At 43.2% G+C, this 15,326-nt stretch overlaps 1 protein-coding gene across 1 annotated transcript in view; it reads left to right on the top strand.

Moving 5' to 3' along the window:
• Positions 1–7,231: 7,231 nt before the first annotated feature.
• The window catches only part of gabbr1b (gamma-aminobutyric acid type B receptor subunit 1b), a 235,593-nt gene continuing 227,498 nt past the window's right edge, over positions 7,232–15,326 (top strand). The window contains exon 1 of the mRNA XM_089023383.1: positions 7,232–7,529. The gene's annotated coding sequence lies outside the window, so the exon portion shown is untranslated. The remainder of the gene's footprint in view (positions 7,530–15,326) is intronic.

Genomic DNA, 15,326 nt, shown 5'->3' with positions numbered 1-15,326 from the left:
CTCATTTTACATTAAAGCGTCCATTTTACCCGTTTCCAGTTTTGTGTTGACTAAAGCACTGGATATCCCTTCATTTTCTTTTCTTCAAAACATCCATATGTATACATAAAATATCCCATTGGGATACAACATATGTTGTGTCTCTTTTCAAGTATGTTTATATCATCTCAGAAACCGTTGTTGCTGATGTCACCTATGACAGTGATACCTCAGTTTACTAACTTCATTGGTTCACAGAAAGTGTGCGGAAGGCGAAAAGTATGAGAATAATCCGTTTCCAGGTCCCCATAAAACACCATTTCCTACTAAATAAGCCTTAAAACTACGTCAAATGTACCTTGGTTTGGTTTCAAGACAGAGTGTGTAAGGCGAAAAGTGTGTATCCCAAAAAATAATTTCTCATAGGAAACCATTAAAATGAGAATAATCCATTCCCAGCTACCCATAAAACATCATGTTCTGCTTTCTAATTTTCTAAGCTTTAACACTACAAAAAATACCTTATTTTATGTACAATAAATGTGATATGGTATTATAATTAAAGAAATAAACTGTACAGTATAATAAAGTGGTTTTATTTACCTTTGTGGTGGTTGTTGATGGCTTGATGGAATGGCGTGGCCGCTTTCATCAGCATTAAACACTTAATGAGGAACGTAACCTTCTTCTTTCACCATCTTGAGGAATGATCCCTTGGAGGTGCTTTCTCTGTAATAATTGTATCTTGTTCCTCATCAATTGTGTTCTGTTTAGCTGGGCTGATAGCGTTTTGCATCAAGTGTACAGATGGCTTGTGTGGGTTGTTTATGGAGCCTGATTGAGGGAATATTTTAACCTTGCAGTCTACACTCTGCCTTTGAACTATCAAAGGTAAAACTCTCTCCTTGTTGTCTGCCTGTCTCTTTAATGTTTAAACCACCCCCATTCACTGCTGCGTTCTTGACCAATCACGGGGCTTTAACCGAAGACTGGGGGCGGGGAATAGAGGACCAAAACAGTCGGGCTCGTTTGCGAACGACACATCACTCATTGAGGCAGCTCCGTGTCCGAAAAAAGTTTGTTTGCCAAGGTAAAATGTTCAGAAATGTAACGTTCGTAAACTGAAATGTTCATAAGCCAAGGGGTTCGTAAACCAAGGTATCACTGTACTTGTTTAGGAAAGCGACGCAATAACTATTGAGCCTTGTGGATGTGAGCAGAAAAGGGATGATTGATTGATTGATTGATTTATGACTGCCATGATATTATTGTCACATTATAACCTGTGTGAGCGAAGGCCTTGACAGGGCAACTGAAGCAATTGTACTCTTAGAGGGTCCCGAGCTGAATGAAGGAGCCTCAATTTCATCGGCCATTTCAATAACAAACAATGGCGCTGCTTCAGACACTGTAAGACATTCCCGTTAACACATTTGCCACATCGACACCGATATGTTACTTAGTTTGCTGGCGGCTATTATTTATTCATATTACCCACCGATAGTGACTATGACACCAGTGTCAGAGTCAAGGCTTGCGGTCCAATTCTGGCCAGCCACATCATTTTATTCGGCCCCCGAAAACATATCAAACTTGTGAAAATGCCTGAGACTTGCCAAAGTCCAAACCAACATTTCAAACTTTCCCTTGTAAACCACAATAACAGTCATTATTTTTTACTTCAAATTTGAAAATTATTAATTCATTAACTTGGTGTGCTCCACATGTAATATGTGGAGGGGATGAACCATTCTAATGACACCGAGAGGAAACTGTACCTACAATGTGGCCCACGGCAAAAAAACACTTTGACATGTTTGCACTATAGGAACTAAATAATACCTGTCAACCTTGGCTAATATCTACCCTTATAAATGATTACAATGCCCATATAAAAATGGTAGTACGCCGTCCATTATTTGAAATGATTAAAAACATGCTAACACAAGCGGAAATGCAGACAGCTTACCTCGCATGCGCACAATTTACTTGTATCAACCCGACCGTACGCACCGGTAAAAAAAAAAAAAAAAAAAATAGGATTGAGGATTACTTTTGCTGGTTTGCCGTGACAATAGTAGCAATCTGCGGCAGCGTTGTCGTTGGCGACCAGCAGTTGAGACGAAATGGATTTGAACCAAAATGGTCTTTGTAGGATCGGTTAACAATTTGTAATTTTTTTCCTGTATAAAAGTTGTAGTAGGCCGTTCTCCAAAAAACAAAATGGCGTCTTCGGTTAAAGCCACGTGATTGGTCAAGAACACAGCAGTGAGGGGCTGGGGGTTAAACATTAAAGACACAGGCAGACGACAGAGAGAGAGAGTGAGGGGGAAACACACACACACACACACACGAAAGGGAGACGACAGAGCTTGAAACAAAAAAACAAGAGTGAAATGGTGAGAAAAGGGATAGAAAACAGTGAAACTTGGACTCGTTTCAACTTTGCAGCAGATTGGAGACTGGAAGGTTAAAATATCCCATCAATCAGGTTCCACAAATAACCCGCACAAGTCATCTGTACAATTGATGCAAAAAGCTATCAACGCAGCTAAACAGAACAGAATTGATGAGGAACTAGGTAAAATGATCGCAGAGATGGTGAAAGAAGAAGGCTATGTTCCTCATCAAGTGTTTCATGCTGATGAAACTCCACTCCATTCCATCAAGCCATCAACGAACATCACAAAGGTCAATAAAAACACTTTATTATACAGTACAGTTTATTTCTTTAATTATAATAGAAAGCTCATTTATTATACATAAAACAAGGTCTATTTTGTGTAGTTTTAAAGGACAACCGATGTCACTTTTTTGTTTCCTAACTGACATCAGAAAAACGTTTTATAGCATCTAAAATACCCAAAACACGCAGTATGATATTTTTATTCAAATGCAAAACAACAATAAAAATGACTTCAAGTGTCCAAAATCTGCAAAAAAATTGAGCTGCGAATTGGGCATTTTCAGAAAGTCCCGCCCCCAGTTTGTGACGTCACGCCAAGACGTCTTGCCTTGCTCGAGAATCAAAACAATGGCTTCAGATTCGGAGAAGATGCTTTCTTGTTACTCATCCAGTCTTCTTCTTTTCCTTTCGGCTTTTCCCCTCAGGGGTCGCCACAGCGAATCAGTGTCCTCCATCTATCCCGGTTTTGTGCATACTCTTCTCTCACACCAGCTACCTTCATATCCTCTTTGACCACATCCATAAACCTCCTCTTCGGTTTTCCTCTTGGTCTCCTGCCTGGCAGTTCAAGACTCAGCATCCTTCTCCCTATATAGTCACTCTCTCTCCTCTGGACATGTCCAAACCATCTCAGTCTGGCCTCTCTGACTTTCTCTCCAAAGCCTCTAATATGAGTTGTCCCTCTAATGTACTCATTCCTGATCCTATCCAACCTGGTCACTCCCAAAAAAAACCTCAACATCTTCCCTTCAGCTGTGCTACCTCCAGCTCTGCTTCCTGCCTTTTCTTCAGTGGCATTGTCTCCAGTACAAACATCACGGCTGGTCTCACCACGGTTTTATACACTTTTCCTTTCATCCTAGCTGAAACCCTTCTATCACACATCACACCTGACATTTTTCTCCAGCCGCTCCAGCCTGCCTGGACACGCTTCTTCGCCTCTTTTCCACACTCTCCATTGCTCTGGACAGTTGAACCCAAGTACTTAAAATCCTCCACCTTCTTTATCTCTTCTCACTAGAGCATCACTCTTGCACTTGGATCCCTCTCATTCACACACATATATTCTGTCTTGCTTCCGACTGATCTTCATTCCTCTCCTTTCCAGGGCATATCTCCACATCTCTAGTTTCTCCGCCACCTGTTCCCCGTTCTCGCTCCAGATCACAATGTCATCTGCAAACATCATGGTCCAAGGAGATTCTTGTCTAACATCGTCTGTCAGCCTTTCCATCACCATAGCAAACTAGAAGGGGCTCAGAGCTGACCCCTGGTGGAGTCCCACCTCCACCTTGAATTCCTCAGTCACACCGACAGCACACTTCACAACTGTCTTACAGTCATGATACATGTCTTGCACCGCTCTGACATACTTTTCCGTCACTCCAGACTTCCTCATGCAATGCCACAGCTCTTCTCTGGGCACCCTGTCGTACGCTTTCTCCAGATCTACAAAGTCACAATGCAATTCCTTCTGACCTTCTCTGTACTTCTCTATCAGCATTCTTAAAGCAAACACTGCATCTGTCGTACTCTTTTTTGGCATGAAGCCATACTGCTGCTCACAAATGTTCACTTCTGCTCTTAGTCTCGCTTCAACTACTCTTTCCCAGAGTTTCATTGTATGGCTCATCAACTTTAGTACAACTCTGCACATCTCCTTTGTTCTTAAAAATGGGCACGAGTACACTTCGTCTCCATTCTTCAGGCATCTGTTCACCATCTAAGATCTTGTTGAATAACCCAGTCAGGAACACCACCGCCACCTCCATATCTCGATCAAGACACTTCCATACCTCGATTGGCAAATCATCAGGCGCGAGTGCCTTTGCCCCCTTCATCGTCTTCAGCGCCCTCCTCACTTCATCCTTGCTAATGTTTGCTACGTCTTGGTCCGCAACAGTCACGTCTTCTACTCTTTGTTCCTTCTCATTTTCCTCATTCATCAATTATTCAAAGTACTCTTTCCATCTTGCCATCACACTACTGGCACCTGTTAATACATTGCCATCTCAATCCTTAATCACCCGAACCTGCTGCAGGTCCTTCCCATCTTTGTCTCTCTGTCTCGCCAGCCTGTAAAGATCAGTCTCACCTTCCTTGCTGTCCAGCCGAGCATTTAAGTCGTCATAGGCCTCTTGTTTGGCCTTTGCCACCTTTACTTTAACCGTGCGCTGCATCTCCTTGTACTGCTGTCTACACTCGTCCGTCCTCTCACTGTCCCACTTCTTCTTTGCTAACCACTTTCTCTGTATACACTCCTCCACCTCCCCATTCCACCACCAAGTCTCCTTATCTACCTTTCTTCCACTCGATACACCAAGTACTTTCCGACCCCTGTCTCTGATTATGTTCGCTGTAGTTTGCCAGTCATCTGGAAGGACCTCTTGCCCACCCAGTGCTTGTCTTACCTCCTTCCTAAATGTCATGCAACACTCTTCCTTTTTCAACTTCCACCATTTTGTCCTCACTTCAGCCTTTGGTTTCTTCATCTTCCTCACTACCAGCGTCATCCTACACACCACCAACCTATGCTGTCTGGCTACACTTTCACCAACCACTACTTTGCAGTCACTGATTTCCTTTAGATGGCGCCGTTGACATAAAATGTAGTCTGTGTACTTCTGCCTCCACTCTTATAGGTCGCCCTATGTTCCTGTCTCTTCTGAAAGAAAGTATTCACAATAGCCATTTGCATTCTCTTAGCAAAGTCAACCACCATCTGTCCTTCAGCGTTCCTCATCTGGAGTCCAAACCTGCCCATCACCTCCTCATCACCTTTGTTTCCTGCGCCAACATGTCCATTGAAGTCTCCACCAAATACAACCCTCTCACTTCTCATGATGTTCTGTATGACTTCATCAAAGTCCAACCAAAATGTCTCCTTCTCCGCCAGCTCGCATCCTACTTGTGGGGCATACCCACAAACAACATTGAACATCACGCCTTCAATTTCTAGCTTCAAACTCATCATTCTATCTGATACTCTTTTTACTTCTAGGACATTCCTAACAAACTCCTCTTTTAAGATTTTAACCCCAACTCCATTTCTCTTTCTGTCATCACCGTGATAGAACAACTTAAACCCTGACCCAAAGCTTCTAGCCTTGCTCCCGTTCCACCTGGTCTCCTGGACACACAGTATGTCTACCTTCCTTCACTGCATCATGTCAACCAGCTCTCGACCTTTACCTGTCATTGTTCCTACATTCAAAGTTCCTACTCTTAGTTCTATACTCTTGGCGTTCCGTTTGTCTCTTTTCCTCCGGGCACACCTCCCTCCTCTCCTTCTTCGACCAACAGTAGTCCATTTTCCACTGGCACCCTGAAGGTCAACAGTAACAATGGCGGCCGTTGTTAACCCGGGCCTCGACCGATCCGGTATGGGATTCAGAGGTTTGATTCGCATATTTGTTTTGGCAAAAAATGTTACGTCAGATGCCCTTCCTGACACAACCCTCTGTATTTATCCGGGCTTGGGACCGGCACAATAAGACACTGGCTTGTGCCCCCTTGTGGCTACATTCTTGTTACTCATCCAGTAATGGATATAATTCAAATAGTTCTGAAGAGTAAAGCATACATGTTTGCAATCGATTAAAGAATTTATTCCGTGCCATTTTGGATTGGATTGGATTGGATTTGCCTTTAATAGTCTCGCAGTGGAGAAATTTACATTTCACAGCAGCAAAGTTATGAAAGAAATGAAAGTAGAAAAAGTAGTTTTGTGGTAACATTGGGGGGAAATGTCTCACCCAAAAAGAGGCAGAAGAAAATGGCGACCTCTTGTAGACATGACAGTGCATTGCGTTTCCACAGGCTGATAAATTCCTTATATGGAGCTTGGACGCCCTCTTCTGGCGCAACACAAGGTTTTCAGACCAAACAAGCATTGACGCGATGGAAGGACTGCTACAATGTGTCCTTTTTTTTTCAGTCAAGGGCGGTCCTTCAGTGACATCACGTACAGACTCGTCACCAACTCAAAAACAAGACTTCCGGAATATTCAGCACGAGTCTTAAAACTTAAAATATAGCTTTATGCAGTGTAATGTTTGTAAAATATGCTCAGTAGAAGTCATTTGAAGCCATTTTACACATTATGGACACAACTTGTCTGGAGAGGCCGGTTGGCCTTTAAGGTTTATAAAATTAGAAAGTAGAAAATGGTGTTTTATGGGGACCTGGTAACAGATTATTCTCATTTTAATGGTTTCTTATGGTAAATTAATTTTTGGGATACACACTTTTCGCCTTGCACACTGTCCGGGAACCAAGTAAGTCCGTAAACCAAGGTATCACTGTATGGACTACTTGAAACCAAGTTGGCGCTCTGATTTGGGAAAGTGTTGGTAGTTTTGTTTTTTATTTTCATGTTTATTATTTTTTAATCACAAAAAAAAGATCACTAATTCTGGATAACCATGACAATTGTCTCATACTTTTTTTCGCATTGCATTTGGATTTGTTGACTTTCAGTGTCGCATTTTCGACAAACTCCTCTTCCGGAATGTGATCGGTGACGTCACACGAGAGCGAAGGATTACGGTGAAGGGAGAAGAAGGAGGGGCCGAGGGTCGAAGAAGGAAAAAAAAACGCCGCGGGAGGTGATGTTCGTCTGTCAAGTGTTTGTCTTTGGGCGCTTTGCTGGGGCGAAACCGAACATCATTCAGTGAGCTGACGCGATTGAATTACGGCCACGGAGCACGCTCGCTCGCACCGCACCGAGTTAGGACTGAAAAAAGGAAAACGCTCTCCACTAATCGTCCACAGGGGGACCCCCGTCCGCCCCCCCCCCCTTCCAATCAAATGCAGCTACGGACACTTCAACTCAATCGATGACCATCTGCTAATACCGCTTCTTGTGAGTATTACTCTGCTGAATTACAATTTCTTGCTGTTGAACTTTGTAATGTTTTCCCCCTGATGTCGCTTTAATCGGTTTGAAGTAGAGTTTTGGTGGATTTGATATTTTAATGCTTGTTATTTCATCGCAATGCACCGAATTTGACCGAATTCCTCAGTCAGTCGTCGCCCGATCCAAACGTAGCGGTTGATGGGACGTTCGAACGGTTCGAGGTACATCGGAACGTTGCAATGTGAGAGCAATCTTCCGCCAGGTGTGATTCAGCTCTCACACGTGCGCTCTCTCGCCACAAACAAGCCCAGCAGGCAGTGCGCGTTGCGGCCGTTGCCCATAGCAATCGCTCGGTATACCTTCCTCGACAGCCGATCAGCCGACGTCACTGCGAGCGAACGAGCGAACGAACAACTTGGTCGTAGTTTAATGAGAATATGAACACATTATACCACAAGAAAGAAAGGGGAAAAACAGACCGAAACAAACCCACACTTGTGTGTGTGTGTGTGTGTGTGTGTGTGTGTGTGTGTGTGTGTGTGTGTGTGTGTGTGTGTGTGTGTGTGTGTGTGTGTGTGTGTGTGTAGTTTCATTCGCTGTGTGACACAAATGGTCATTTATTTTTTTGGACTAACTGAGCATCGTCATTTTCTGTCTTGCTGGAAGGATGTGACGAAAAATGTTCACTAATAAATAATTCATCACACATTTTCTAATACCGTATTAAAGTGCATTTAAATAGCTTTCAAATGATGTACAGTGGGTAAGTGTGTATCCCGAAAATTAATTTCACATAAGAAACCATTAAAATGACAATAATCCGTTCCCAGGTCCCCATAAAACATAATTTTCTACTCTCTAATTTTCTAAGCCTTAAAACGACACGATATATATATATATATATATATATATATATATATATATATATATATATATATATATATATATGTTTTATGTATAATAAATGTGCTATAGTATTATGATTAAAGAAATAAACTGTACTATATAATAAAGTCATTTTATTGACCTTTGTGATGGTCGTTGATGGCTTGATGAAATGGAGAGGCCGCTTTCCTCAGCATGAAACACTTGATGAGGAACATAGGAAACTTTCACCATCTTGAGGAATGATCCCTTGTAGGTGCTTTCGCTGTGATAATTGTGTCTAGTTCTTCATCAATTGTGATCTGTTTAGCTGGGTTAATAGCTTTTTGCATCAAGTGTTCAGATGACTTGTGCGGGATATTTGTGGAGCCTGAACAAAAGCGTGAGAGTGTGAGAATAGTGAGAAAATGGATAGAAAACAGTTAAAATATCCCATATATTTTAACTGTTTTCTATCCATTTTCTCACTATTCTCACACTCTCACACTTTTGTTTTTTTGTTGCAAGCTCTGTCATCTCCCTTTCGTGTGTGTGTTTGTAAAATGGCTTCAAATGACTTCTACTGAGCGTATTTTACAAAGATTCCACCGCATATAGCTGTATTTTACGGTTTAAGACTCGCGCTGAATATTCCGGAAGTCTTGTTTTTGAGTTGGTGACGAGTCCTCACCCTACGTCACTGAAGGAACGGCCCTGACTGAGAAAGGACATACCTTGCATCACCTCAATGCATTTTGCGGTACTTTGTTTGGTCTGAATATAAAAGGTAAACACATAAATAACGCAATGGTGAATAGTTGTTACACCGAGACAACTCTTTGATATTCGTTGAAAACAATTCCAAGCTGAAAAACAAAACTATTTCCAACGGAGCTCTGCCGCCATCTTCTGCATTTTCTGTGACACTACACATCAGTCTTGAGCCATCAAAACGGCCCAGAAAACCTTCTTTAATCGATTGCAAATATTTATATACTTTCCTCTTCAGAACTATTTGAATCATATTCATAACTGGATGTGGAACAAGAAAGCATCTTTTCCGAATCTGAAGCCATTGTTTTGATTCTCGAGCAAGGCAAGACGTCTTGGCGTGACGTCACGAACTGGGGGCAGGACTTTCTGAAAATCCACAATTCGCAGCTCAATTTTTTTGCAGATTTTGGACACTTGAAGTCATTTTTATTGGTGTTTTGCATTTGACAAAAAATATCAGCCTGCGTGTTTTGGCTATTTTAACGTTTTTTCTGATTTCAGTTAGGCAACAAAAAAGTGATGTCGGTTGTCCTTTAAAGGACAACCGACGCCGCCTGACAACTTGTGTCCATAATTTGTAAAATCACTTCAAATGACTTCTACTGAGCGTATTTTACAAAGATTCCACAGCATATAGCTATATTTTACGTTTTAAGACTCACACTGAATATTCAGGAAGTCTTGTTTTCCAGTTGATGTCGATGCCGGAATTGATATTACATACGATACACCCCTGACCGAGAAAGCGACACACAATGCATTTTGGGTACTTTGTTTGGTCTGAAAAGCGTGTTGATCCGTGTTGATGGTGAAATTAGAAGGAAAAGCTTCTTCCTCCAAGCCATTAACTCTTTGAACAGTAGCCCAAATGGATACTAGTGCAGCGTGTTTGACCGGAAACAAATTCATTGTGTGTTCTACATACTTGGCAATAAAGATGATTCTGATTCTGAAAATACATGAATAACGCGATGATGAATCGTTGTGTGTTGCACCAAGACTACTATTTGATACTAGTTGACACAAATTTCCAGCGGACAAATCAGCCTATTTCCAACGGAGCTTGGGCACCATCTTGTGCATTTTCTGGGACGCTACATTGGAGTCCAGACTCCTCAAAAAGAGACGGAAGGACTTCTTTAATCAATTGCAAACATTTATGCTTTCCTCTTCAGAACTATTTGAATCATATTCATAACTGGATGAGTAAGAAGAAAGCATCTTCTCCGAATCTGAAGCCATTGTTTTGATTCTAGAGCAAGGCGCCAACTCCGTTCCCCCTCTTGAAGAAGTAATGTGTAATCCCAGCCTCTACTGTAACATTTTATAATTTAGTGTGCCTTATTTGGAAAACATTTATATATTTATATATTATATTTGGAAAACTTTTTTTATTCATTGAAGATGTGCCTTATAGTCCAGTGCACCTTATACTATGGAAAAAGTTTGAAAATACCCTATTCATTGTAGGTGCGCCTTATACTCTGGTATGCCTTTTACGCTGGAAAATACGGTAACTAAAAAAATGTAAAATGTTATCTGGAAAAATTCCTTCATGTCGTGTTTCCAAAATCATTCACGTGTGACACAAATATTTTTACTTTAATATAAGAAAAACGGGGACTTTTTGTGGACTGTTTTGACAAATACAATTTGAGGGGAAATAAAAGGGTAAATAATATTTCTAAACGAATAATTAAAAAAACATGATTACAACAAAAAGTCAAAATCAAAAATAATTTGTACAAATAATAGTTGCACTCTATTTAGCATACATTTCATGATTGAGATTTTTTTTAAATCCTGCTTTTTTTTGCATTTTTTTTTGGGACCTGCACAGCACTTTGGTGTCATATTTTGTTTTTTATTTATTTATTATTTTTGAATAATATTTTGAGATCACTAAATTTCCAACGTTTGCTCTTTCCAATTGTTTTCAAAGAAGTTATCCAATACCGTCATGCCCAAATTTGGAGCTCTTATTTTTGGATGGCTAAAGATTGTGCGAGTATAGCTGTTAAAAAACATAATTTTACACTAAAGGTTGAGGGTTACAAGCTACTTTTATCCTCACTGATGCTTGAATTGCCACTTGAAAGTAGAAGGAGCAAATAAGACCTGGGTTGAGTCGGTGGTGCTTATCGTTATTTTTCTATTTGAAAGTTGCAATCTCGAATGGGGAATCTTTAGGAATCAGCATGATAAGATATGCAATTTGCAGTGTGAAGAAAGGCATGCGGTGTGTGCTAATCGGCTCAAAAATGGAAGACTCCACAGTATTACGTGACCCTGCCTGTTTAAACCTTCTTATGCGCCCTGTAACCTCATAACATGGTAAGCTATTCACTGTAGTCTCGGCGACCGACGTTGATAGCCACAGTGCGACAGGAGAACAGAGTGCGCAAGCTCTGGAAGAAAGAAGATGAGGCAGACAAAGAGGGTCTGAGCCAACTGTGTTAGGATCTAAAGAAACATCACAGTGCTCTATGTAAAGCAGAAAGAACCAGCAAGAAGAAGCGGTGTGCACAGAAAGCAAAGCAAGACTTCTTCCGAGATCTCTTCACATTTGGTAGGAACTTGTTCGAACAGCCCCGCTCAGGAAACCTCCATATGGAAAAGAAAGACTTGGAGAGTCATTTACATCAGACATACTCAGTAGACCCTGGAGAGCTTGGAGATGTGGATGAAGTGAAGCCCGCACCAGCACCCAGCGCAGTCTTCAGTACAAGAGTACCATCAATGGCAGAAGTAAGGAAAGTGATACAGAAAGCAAGCTGCAGGTCATCCCCAGGCCCGAATGGAGTACCATTCGTCCTGTACAAGAAATGCCCAAGGACCCTGGAGCACTTGCACAGATTGCTGGTTGCTGCGTGGAGGAAGAAATACATGAGCCCAGACTGGCAAATAGCTAATGGCATCTACATACCTCAAGAACAGAATCTGAGTTTCGCCCAATATCCCTCCTGAATGTTGAAGGCAAGATTTTCTTCAGCATATTAGCAGATAGTCACAAAATACTTGATGACCAACAAGTACATAAACACTGCAGTACAGAAAGGAGGGATACCAGGAGTGCCAGGTTGCTTAGCGCATGCATCCATGATCTGGCATGCCACTCAACAGGCTAAGCAACAAAGAACAAATCTGAATGTCGTCTGGCTAGACCTTGCTAACGCCTACGGATCTGTGCCACATGCTTTAATCTGGAAGGCACTCGAGCTATACCATGTTCTTAAACTATGGTAGGTCTGCTGAAGCAATTCTTCCAGGAATTCAAGATGCGATTCACAACCAAATTCTATACGACCAAGTGGATACAACTCAAGGTTGGAATTGCAATGGGGTGCACTATCTCTCCCATCCTCTTTGTGCTCTTTATGGAAGTTCTGCTTCGTGCAGCCCGGGCTCACGCAAGGGCAAACAGTGGTAGATAATGTACGCATGCCATCTCTAAAGGCATTCATGGACGACACGACAATCCTTGCAAAGTCCAATCAGGAGTGTCAAGACATCTTAGATCGACTTGATACCCTAGTTGGATGGTCAAAGATGAAGTTCAAACCTGGTAAATCAAGAAGCCTTTCCATCAGGCGTGGACAAATCATAGATACAACTAAGTTCTCAGGGGCGGGCCAGACAATACCAACAGTGTCTGAGCAACCAGTCAAAAGCTTGGGCAGGTGGTATGACCACTCAATGACAGACAGCAAACAAATCAAGGCCATGGGGGAAGCAACCACCAGAGACTTGAGCACTATTGACAAAGTGGAATTGCAAGGAAGGTTTAAATTGTGGATTCTGCAATTCCTGCTCATTGCAAAACTCCTTTGGCCTCTGCCAACTATGAAGTCAGTTGCAGTACAGTAGAAAGAATAGAAAGGAAGATCAACAAGTACACCAGGAAATGGCTAGGGATGCCCCCAGGGCTCACCTCACTTGCCTTGTACTGCAAGAAAGCTAAACTTAGGTTGCCACGGAAGTCCTTAGTAGAAGAATACATTATCGGCAAGTGCAGTCTCCAGATGATGTTGAGCAACTCTGGAGATTATGCAGTAAAGACCTCCAGTGTAACCCTGAGAACTGGAAGAAAATAGAAAGCAGGTGCTGCTGTTGAACAGGCTGAAGCAAGCTGGCTACTCAGACGGGCAAAGAAGGTGTGGGTTACAAGGCAGAGGAAAGGATATGGTGGTCCAAAGCCTCCATTGTAGAAAAGAGGAACCTGGTGCTGTCTGAGATCAGGCAACAAGAAGATGAACTGCGAGTACAGGCAGCAGTACAGCAGGGGCAGTAAGGTCAGTGGAGCTCATGGGAAGATGCCCTACAACGATCAATAGGATGGTCAGATCTGTGGCATATGTCACCCCTTCGCATCAGCTTCCTCGTAAGATCAATGTATGACCAGCTGCCTACAGGAGCAAACCCGGCCCAGTGGTACCAGTCTGAAGATCCAGCATGTCCTCTTTGCGGAGGTACTCAGACTCTGGATCATGTCCTATCACTGAGCAAACTGGGGATCAGCACCTCCCTGTGCAACTGGCTGCTGGACTTCCTGACGGGGAGACCACAGGCAGTCAGAGTTGGCGACAACACTTCCAGCACCATCACGCTGAACACAGGGGCCCCCCAGGGGTGTGTGCTGAGCCCCCTCCTCTTCACTCTGCTCACGCACGACTGCTCACCATCATCACCTAGCTCCAACCTCTTCATAAAGTTTGCAGATGACACGACTGTGGTGGGCCTCATCAACAACGACGAGGAGACAGCCTACAGGGACGAGGTCAGCCGCCTGGCCACGTGGTGCAAGGACAACAATCTCCGTCTGAATGTGGAGAAGACGAAGGAGATTGTTGTGGACTTCAGGAGAGTGCGCCCCCAGCATGCTCCACTAACCATCGACGGTGCTGCAGTGGAGAGAGTGAGCAGCACCAAGTTCCTGGGAGTGCACATATCCGAAGACCTGTCTTGGAGCCACAACACGGCATCAATGGCCAAGAGAGCCCACCAGCGCCTGTACTTCCTCCGCAAGCTCAAAAGAGTTGGAGCCCCGACCCCCATCACGACCTCATTCTACCGCGGTACCATAGAGAGCATCCTGACCAGCTGTATCACTGTGTGGTACGGCGCCTGCACCGTGTCCTGCCGTAAGACTCTGCAGCGCATCGTGAGGACAGCTGAGAAGATCATCGGTGTCTCTCTCCCCCCCCTTCAGGACATCTACAACACCCGCCTCACCCGCAGAGCCATCCGGATCGCTGGCGATCCCACCCACCCCTCCCACAGCCTCTTCAGCCTGCTGCCATCGGGTCGGAGACTGCGGAGTCTCCGAGCCAAGACCAGCAGGCTCAAGGACAGTTTCTGCCACCAGCCAGTCCGGAGACTCAACTCCCTCCCAGCCCTGCCCAGCCTGCCCCTTCCCACTGCCACACTCACCGAACTCTGAGTACACGCTACATGCTGTACGATCATCCTGAACTCTATTTTTTTGTTATTTCTCATTAGACAAGACCTCACTTCAACCCTTTCTAGTTGTTTGTTTTTGCAATTACGACATTACGTCACTTTATGTACGTCACTTCCTCACTTTACATATGTCACTGCCTCACTTTCCAGACGACACTACCTCACTTTACATACAGAAATTACATGTATTGTTTGTTGTCAATTGTATGTCTTTTTTAGCCACGTTATAAGTGCCTTGCATGTCTTGCACGCTGGGTCCGAGAGGACATTAATTTCATCTGTGCTGTATGTCATGCATATTAGCATATTTGACAATAAAGCTGACTTTGACTTTGACTTTGACTATCAGCATGCAAAGTTGCCCCGGCAAAAGCAAGATATACATGGAGACATAACAACGTACTCCAACGTCTCGCTGCGGCAGTAGATGTTGCAAGGTGTAGGGCAAACGGGAAAACAAAGCTGAGTCAGATCCCAGTAGTCCGCTTTGTGAAGGCAGGAACACCGAGCTGTCCAAGAGAAGCGAGACCTCAGTCTCTACCAGACAGCAGCCTTCTAGACGTTACTAATGATTGGGAAATAGCAACCGATCTGAAAGGACATGATTAAGAAGACAGGAATGCGACCAGACCTTGTCCTGTCTTCAAAAGAAAGAAAAACCATAAGTGCCATTGAAGTGACTGTTCCCAGCGCGTCAAGGATGAT

This window comes from Hippocampus bargibanti, linkage group LG20 (assembly GCF_051943395.1).
Source record: "Hippocampus bargibanti isolate YZ-2025 linkage group LG20, ASM5194339v1, whole genome shotgun sequence".
In the NCBI taxonomy this organism is placed as follows: domain Eukaryota; kingdom Metazoa; phylum Chordata; class Actinopteri; order Syngnathiformes; family Syngnathidae; genus Hippocampus; species Hippocampus bargibanti.
This window is presented reverse-complemented; position numbering and strand designations above follow the sequence as displayed.